We start from the raw sequence: 9,156 nt of genomic DNA, 5'->3' as shown, positions 1-9,156 counted from the left end.
TGAAGGAATTGGCCACACCTAATGTTGTGTATCAGTCATGGTGTGTCCAATATCCTGAAGACGAAACAACTTCCTATGAGCTTAAATCTTGACTTATCCATTTGTTGCCAAAGTTTCATGGACTTGCAGGTGAAGATCCTCATAAGCATTTAAAAGAGTTCCATGTGGTGTGTTCCGTCATGAGACCTCAGGGTGTGCTTGAAGACCATGTCAAGATGAAGGCGTTTCCTTTCTCTCTGGATGGTGTTGCAAAAGATTGGCTTTACTTCCTACCTTCAACAATCACTACATGGAATCAAATGAAGAGGTTATTTTTGGAAAAATTCTTCCCTGCCTCCAGAACTGCAGCAATAAGGAAAGAGATTTGTGGTATAAGGCAGATGAATGGAGAGACTTTGTATGACTACTGGGAGAGATTCAACAAGCTGTGTGCTACCTGTCCCCACCATCAAATAAATGAGCAATTACTAATTCAATATTTTTATGAGGGACTAACTTTGATGAATAGGAGTATGATAGATGCGGCAAGTGGAGGAGCATTGATGGATAAGACACCACACGCTGCAGGGCAACTTATTACAAACATGGTAGTCAACACTCAACAATTCAGATTCAGAGGAGCTGCTAAAGGAGTGAATGAGATAGCACTTGGTCCTAGTACTAGTGCTATTTATGGTGTGGAAAATCAAAGGCTGGAAAACAAAATCAACGAGTTGACCACCATGGTGAGGCATTTGGCAATTGGTTAACAACAAGTAAGTGCAGTAAGTGAGCAACCAGCAAGAGTTTGTAGCATATGTACTTCCACTGAGCACCCTACGAATTCATGCCCTACATTGCAAGAGACAGATGCAAATGTTTCTGGAATCTACACAAACCAACAGCAGCAATATAGATCTCCAAATCAGCAGCATCAGAATTATAACCCATACTCCCAGACATATAACCCAGGTTGCAGAGATCATCCAAACCTGAAATGGGGGAGCAACAACAGCAGCAACAAAGTCAACAACCTTCATTTCAACCTGCTGTAGGCAAATATCAGCCTCCATTTAGGCAACAGCCACCTCCACCACCCCCTCCTGCACAAAGGAGTGAGCCATCATTCCAGGAGATGACGCAATAGATGGCTACAAACAATCTGCAGTTTCAACAGAACATGCAAGCAACTGTTCAGGATTTGAAGATTCAAGTTGGTCAGCTAGCAACTCAATTGAGTCAGATTCAGTCTCAAGGTTCCAGTAATCTACCTTCTCAAACAGTTATGAATCCAAAGGAAAATGTGAGTGCTATTACACTGTGAAGTGGAAAAGAGTTACCAGCAGTTGTAGCTACAGCACCAAATTCTGAAAACAATAGTGATGCAGCCACTGAGAAACATGTTCCACTGCCCTTCCTGAATAGACCAGTAGCCGCAAGAAAAAAACCAGAGTTGGATAATGAGTTGCTGGACATGTTCAGCAGAATAGAAGTAAATATTCCTCTCCTTGATGTCATCCGACAAGTTCCAAAATATGCAAAGTTTCTAAAAGAATTGTGTACTAACAAGAGGAAGCTGAAGGGTAATGAGCGAGTGAGTATGGGGAGAAATGGTTCTGCACTTCTTCAAAATAAGAATGTGTCTGCAATCATTCCATAAGACTTGCTCCCTGAGTTACCACAGAAGTGCAAAGATCCATGAACTTTCACCATCACTTGTACCATGGAGAGGAAGTTTTTACAAATGCTATGCTGGATTTAGGTGCTTCAATTAATGTTATGCCTGCATCTGTTTTTAGATCATTGCAGATTGGAGATTTGATTCCTACAGGAATTGTAGTCCAACTAGCCAACAAAAGCACTGTGCAGCCACTTGGTGTCGTGGAAGATGTTCTTGTCAAAGTTGAGGACCTCATTTTTCCTGCCGATTTTTATATTCTAGAGATGGAGGATGACCAGCCCAACCATGCTACCTTGATCCTTGGGAGACTATTCTTGAGGACGGCGCAAACAAAGATAGATGTGCATGCAGAGACCCTTTCTATGGAGTTTGGTGACAATTTGGTGCAGTTCAACATTTTTGAGGCAATGAGACACCCAACAAAGAACCACTCTGTTTTCAGTTCGGATGTTATTGATTTACTTGTTGAAGACTGCACAAATTTAAATGATTTGTTTGCTGATTTTACAGATTCCACTAACCCATCATGTACTTGTGATAATTCATCTATTTGTGCTGTTTGTAGTGTTGATGTTGCAGATGCAACAGCAGGTATAGTTACCCTAGTAAATGTTTCACCAGTAGCAATTGACCCATCTCCACCTACATCAGTAGAGCTTAAGCCTTTACCTGCACATCTGAAGTATGCCTACTTAGAAGACAACTAGCGACTTCCTGTCATTGTAGCTCGTGATCTCAAATCTGATTAAGAGGAGAGATTACTGCAGGTTTTGAGAGATCATAGAAAGGCCATTGGTTAGACTCTTACTGACCTTCCTGGGATTAGTCTTGCTATTTGTATGCACCAAATTTTACTGGAGGATGAGTTTCGACCTGTTAGACAGCCACAGAGATGACTCAATCTTACTATTTTAGATGTTGTGAAGAAGGAGGTCACAAAGCTACTGGCAGCAGGTATAATTTATCCTATTTCTGACAGCAAGTGAGTTAGTCCTGTGCAGGTGGTTCCAAAGAAGACTGGGATGACTGTGGTGAAGAACCAGAATGATGAGTTGGTTCCAACCAGAGTTCAAAATAGTTGGCGAGTTTGTGTAGATTACAGAAGACTTAATCAGGCTACTCGCAAGGATCATTTCCCTATTCCATTCATCGATCAGGTTTTGAAAAGGCTGGCAAGTAAATCCCATTACTGCTTTTTAGATGGATTTTTTGGATACATGCAGGTTCATATTGCACCAGAGGACCAACACAAGCCACATTCACTTGCCCATTTGGCACATTTGCTTACACCAGGATGCCATTTGGTTTGTGCAATGCTCCGGGCACCTTTCAGAGGTGTATGATGAGTATATTTTTTGACCTTTTGGAGAGTTGCATGGAGGTGTTTATGGATGATTTTATTGTCTATGGTTCTTCATTTGATGCATGCCTAGAGAATTTATCTAAGGTGTTACATAGGTGCATCCAAACTACCCTTGTGTTAAATTTTGAGAAGTGTCATTTTTTGGTCACAGAGGGTATAGTCTTGGGTCACTTAGTCTCCAGTCAGGGTATTCAGGCTGATAAAGCTAAAATTGATATCATTGCTTCTCTACCTTACCCCACTTCTATACGAGAAGTGCGTTCCTTTCTTGGACATGTAGGTTTTTACAGGAGATTTATACAGGACTTCAGCAAGATTGCACTACCATTGTCCAAGCTTCTGCAGAAAGAGGTAGAGTTTGTTTTCGATCAGCCTTGTAATAGCTTTTCAAGAGCTGAAGCGGCGGCTTACCACAACACCTATTGTTCAGCCACCTGATTGGGAGCTTCCTTTCGAGCTCATGTGCAACGCATCCAACTTTACACTTGGAGCTGTTCTAGCTCAGCGGATTGGGAAGCTTTCTCATGTAATAGCTTATGCTTCTCGCACATTGGATGTAGCTCAAGTTAATTACACCACTACTGAAAAAGAGCTTCTAGCTATTGTATTTGCTTTAGATAAATTTCGTTCATATTTGCTAGGCTCTTGGATTATTGTATATTCTGACCATGCAGCTTTGAAATTCCTGTTAAAGAAGCCCGATGCTAAATCTAGATTGATCAGATGGATGCTTCTCCTTCAGGAGTTTGATATTGAGATCAGAGATAGGAGTGGTGCAGAGAATTTGGTAGTAGACCACTTGAGTAGGATTGAAAGGGGGAATGTTGATCCCTTTCCAATTAAAGATGATTTTCTTGAGGAGCAGTTGATGCAGTTACATGATATTACTCTTTGGTTTGCTGATATTGTGAATTACCTGGTTGCAGGTGTCTTTCCTACAGATGCGTCTAAAGCACAGATAGCCAAACTGAAAAGTGAGGCTAAATATTACGTTTAGGATGACCCTTATTTGTGGAGATTTTGTAGCTACCAGGTGATTCGAAGGTGCATTCCAGATCAGGAGATCCATTCTGTGCTTCAATTTTGTCATAGTTCACCTGTTGGAGGACATTATGGATCATATAGGACAACTAGGAAGGTGTTGGAGAGTGGGTTTTACTGGCCTACCATTTTCAGAGATGCAAATCAAATCTCCAGCACCTGTGAGCAATGTGAGAGAGCAGGGATGGCCATTACACAGAGACATGAGATGCCCCAACAGCCGATTATTTTCTGTGAGGTTTTTGATGTTTGGGGTATTGATTTGATGGGTCCATTTCCTGCATCTTTTGGTTACATGTTTATTTTACTAGCTGTTGATTATGTTTCCAAATGGGTGGAGGCTAAGGCCACCAAAACTAATGATTCTAAAGTTGTTGTGGATTTTGTTAGGTCTAACATTTTTTGCAGGTTTGGTGTGCCTAAAGCCATTATCAGTGATAGGGGAAGCCATTTTTGCAATAGAAGCATGCAGGCTTTGCTTCATAAGTATGGGGTTGTGCATCGAGTGTCTACAGCTTATCATCCCCAAACTAATGGGCAAGCTGAAGTTTTTAATAAGGAAATCAAGCAGATTTTGCAGAAGATAGTACACCCTAATAGAAAAGATTGGAGCAAATTTTTGGAGGATGCTCTATGGGCCCATAGGACAGCTTACCGGACACCGATTGGGATGTATCCTTACAGGATTGTGTTTGGTAAAGCATGTCATCTGCCTGTTGAGATTGAGCATCGAGCATATTGGGCGGTGAGACATTGTAACTTAGAGTTTGAACAAGCGGGTATGGAAGGGAAACTTCAATTATAACAACTTGAGGAGCTTCGTTTGGAAGCCTATGAGAACTCAAAAATATACAAGGAAAAAGTTAAACGCTTTCATGATAGACATATTTTGAGAAAGGAGTTCAAAGTGGGCTAACAAGTACTTTTGTTCAATTTCCGCCTAAAACTTATAGCCGGTAAATTTAAATCTAGATGGGATAGTCCTTTTATTGTTACTAATGTGTTTTCCCATGGTGCAGTTGAAATTAAGAATGAAGTCACCGGTAGCATTTTCAAGGTCAATGAACATCAACTCAAGGAATTTCATCAAAGTCCAAAGTTGGAAGAGGAAATTGTAGAAAGCATGTCCTTGGAAGCACCAACTCTTGAACCTTGAGGGAGTTCTTTCCCCATTCTGTATTCTTTGAAATTGTCTTTGTTGTTTGGTTGCATTGAGGACAATGTCACTTTTAAGTGTGGGGGGAGTTGCATGCAAAATTGTGTTTGCTGTTTTTGTTTTCTGCTGTTTTCTGTTTTTCTTTTTCTATTTTTCTATTTTTTGTCTGCTGCAATTTTTCATTTGCTGTTTTCTGTTTTTCTATTTTTCGTCTGCTGCAGTTTTTTGTTTTCTGTTTTCTATTTTTCATTTTATGCTATTTTTCATTTTTTGCTGTTTTTCAAATTCTGCAGTTTTATGTATTGAATATTTGCTGTTTTTGTGCTTCTATTTTTCTGTTTTGATGATGTTTTATTGGAGTTTTCATCCTTTCTTTTTAATGTCTAGATGTAGGAATTGTGAAAGTTGCTACACCATTTTTAGTTGATAGGTTGCAATACTTGATATGAGTCATTTTTACATTTTTAGTTGAGCAAGTTGCTTGAAAAAAATTTGAGTTTGATTCATTAATGATAGAATATGAACCTTGTGAGAATTTTGGGCATATTTTACTTCTTTCTTGTGTGATTTCACTCATGTTGCTAGATTACCTTTGGTTTTGCCTTGTATCTTTTTGAAGCTTCTTATCACATGCATTATTGATATGATTTAGGCCTTTCTTCAAATTGTAGTTACTTTGCCAAATTGACTTACCTTACATTGATTCCTCTTGTTTACCCCCTTTGGGCCTTTATAACCCTTCTTTGATTTTAGCTCATTATAAGCCATATAGTGAAAAACCATGATGTTCCATAACCTTAGGGATTATAGGAGCTTTGGAATTGTTCTGGGAATGGGTCTTTAATAAGTGTGGGGGTGCCTCTAGGAAATACTTTTATATTGTGGATATTGAGTTGTTTGGTATTTAAATTAAAAAAAAAACAAACAAAAAAAAACAAAGCAAAGCAAAAGAATATATATATATATATATATATATATATATATAGATATATATATATAAAAGTGGAAAACCATAGGGGTTAGGATATTTTTTTAGGGGTAATCTTTTTGCTTATTTAAACTTATTCCCCATTGCTCCTCTTTTCTCTTTGGTTGTTTAAGCCTAAATATCTTTTTCATCTAACCTTTACCTTAGCCACATTACAAGCTAAATAAAAGTCCTTTTGATCTTTAATAGCATGTGTTTCAAGTTGTGGAAATTAGAAGCTTGTTAAAGCTTGATGGTGCTAGTTTTCATGTTGTGTTGAGCATAAATACTAGCCAAAAATATTTGAGAGTTGAGAGCTATATACACTATCTTGTGAGGTTCTATCATTTTTGAATCTTTCTTTATTTTAACTTGCCTTCTTTCTTACTTGTAATGTCATTTGTGTCTCATTGATTATTTGTTGCCTTGATTCTAGAAATGTTTGTTTTCTTTCCTTATTCTTTGCATTGGAAATTCATTAGAAAGTTTTGCCCCGGAGTGCAAAGGATTAAGTGTGGGGGTATTTGATAGTCATATTTTAGTACATCTTTCTCTCCATGTTTTTGGTTTAATTGAGCTTTATTAGTGCATTATTTTGATGTGTTAGTTTAGATTTGTGTTAGTAAGTAATTTATGACTTAAATATAAATCTTTCTTAATTCCCGCCATAATTTCTTATTTTGACACAGTTTCTTGGAAAGACCATATCTATAGTTACACTACTTGGAATTGGACAAAATTGGTGCCCCTGGAAAGATAAGACAGAGATCTACAACTTATCTGTTGGGAGAAAAGCCCAGTTCGAGCATCTTCAGGTCCAAAATTGCATCACAATGTTGTGGCCCTACACTGAAATTTTTTAGAATTTGATTGTATTGTTGATTTTACTTAGTTAGGTGTTTAGGAACCTCATTAGGGAGTTGGGCCTTAATCAAGCCCAATTATTTTGTCTTTTACTTAGTTAGTGTTTAGGAACCTCATTAGGGAATTAGGCCTTAATGAAATCCAATTATTTTGTCTTTAAATAGAGGTTATGACTCTATGTACGGATTCTTGTTTTTCTTTTCCCGCTCATTATTTTTCAGAATTCAAAGTCTTTATTTTAAATTCTTTCCTTTATTTTTGTCTCTCTCTACCTTCCATCTTTTCGTATTTTCTGGTTTTGGCCGAAGCAAGCATGATCATGAAGCAAGGCTAATCCATCAATCGGTTCAAGGTTTCAAGAATTACATTGCATTTGAGTTTCGGGTTAGGTTCTATCGAATTCTCACTCTTCCTCCTCTTTTTTGATTAGGATAATTACGTTTTTCATGATATTGAATTTTCGTTTGCATTCTAAACAGAAAATGAGAATTTCAGATTTGAAATAAATGAATTCACTTAATTCAATAAATCAATTTTTCTGAATTTTGTTAGAGCATTGGATTTGCGATTGCATTTCTTGTTTTGATTGAATTCATAATCTAGATTTAGATTTCAGGTTATTAATGTCGTATTGAATTAGTGTTGATTGAAAATTTGTTGGAATTGTATTCGTGTAACAATGAGAATTGCGTTGTAATGATTGAGATCTTGATTTGGTTGAACTTCATATTTCGTTTCGTTAGAATTATTCTTTGTTCTTGTTTTTTCTGTTGTTTACAATTTAATTCAAAACAATCCATCCCTAAGCCAATATGAAATTACATGATGGAACCAGAAGCAGAATGTATTTTATGTCCTTGTGAGATGACCTAGGTTTACTCCCTCTATTGCAAAATTTTTAAGAAAAGAAAATCTAGTTTGTTTGATACCATTGCGACGTGGTTATCACTGAGCGATACACATTCTCGTTTGAGTGAGATTGCTTTAAAATCATGTGGTCTTGGACTACAGTTTTGCCTAAGTGAGACTTATCTTGCTTGAGTGAAATCCCTTGTACTAGACCTTTATCAAACATTCATCAAATTAAAATAAAAACACATTCCAATATTATTCAATATCAAATAATTTATCAATTAATAAATAATAAAAAGTGAGTATTACAATTATATTTTAAAATAATTTTTTTTAAAAAAAATTTCATTAATTATACTTAATAGTACTAATAATATAAGTTAAATATTTTGAATAGCAGTCGTATTGAAACATTTATTTTTTTTAGTAATTTCATCTTATTGATATATATTTTAAACAATATTAAATAGAAGTTGTCATGTTCTTGAATATTTATGTTAGTATTTTTTTATTATTATTATTATAGTTTCCTTTATGAATTCATAAACCTCATTACAATAAACATGAATTTAGCTTGGAGAGTAATATGTGCTTAAAAAAAGCTTAAATGCTATAATAAGATAAAGATTAGGTAAGAAACTCAAATTTCTACTCCAATCAATTAGGTGAAAGATCGATGATAGTCTAGCTCATAGATTGAATATATATATATATATATATATATATATATATATATATATAGATAGAGAGAGAGAGAGAGTTATTATATCAGAACTTTTTGAAATTTTAAATAATATCAACAAGTCTATTAGTGGTGTTTCCTAATATGTTACTCTTCCATTCACAAAGTTTTATATAATTCGTTAATTAATTACTATTTATTACCTTTTTATTTTTAATCTGATAAAGGTCGGTGACATTAATAAATAAAGAGTGTGATGTTTTATGTAGATTTAACTATAAATAATTGTGTGCAATAAATTATATACGAATTTAACTACAAAATAATTTATAGGTAAATTACTTGTGAATTTACCTATAAATTTTTCATACCGAATTAGCTTGTAGATCTTACAGGTGAAATTACCTGCAAAATTTACTTGTGGATTTACATGAATTTTTTTTTATAATTGGATGTTCTTGCACAAAAATTTAAAGGAAAATTTCCTGTAGATTTTAAAATTTGCAGAATAAATTATTGTTTATCCTGGGATTGTAATTTGTAAGAAAATATGCAAAACCAAATTTGCTTG

This window comes from Abrus precatorius, unplaced genomic scaffold (genome assembly GCF_003935025.1).
Source record: "Abrus precatorius isolate BTA unplaced genomic scaffold, Abrus_2018 Scaffold6, whole genome shotgun sequence".
NCBI classification, from domain to species: domain Eukaryota; kingdom Viridiplantae; phylum Streptophyta; class Magnoliopsida; order Fabales; family Fabaceae; genus Abrus; species Abrus precatorius.
The sequence above is the reverse complement of the archived record's forward strand: the minus strand, read 5'-3'. Positions refer to the sequence as shown.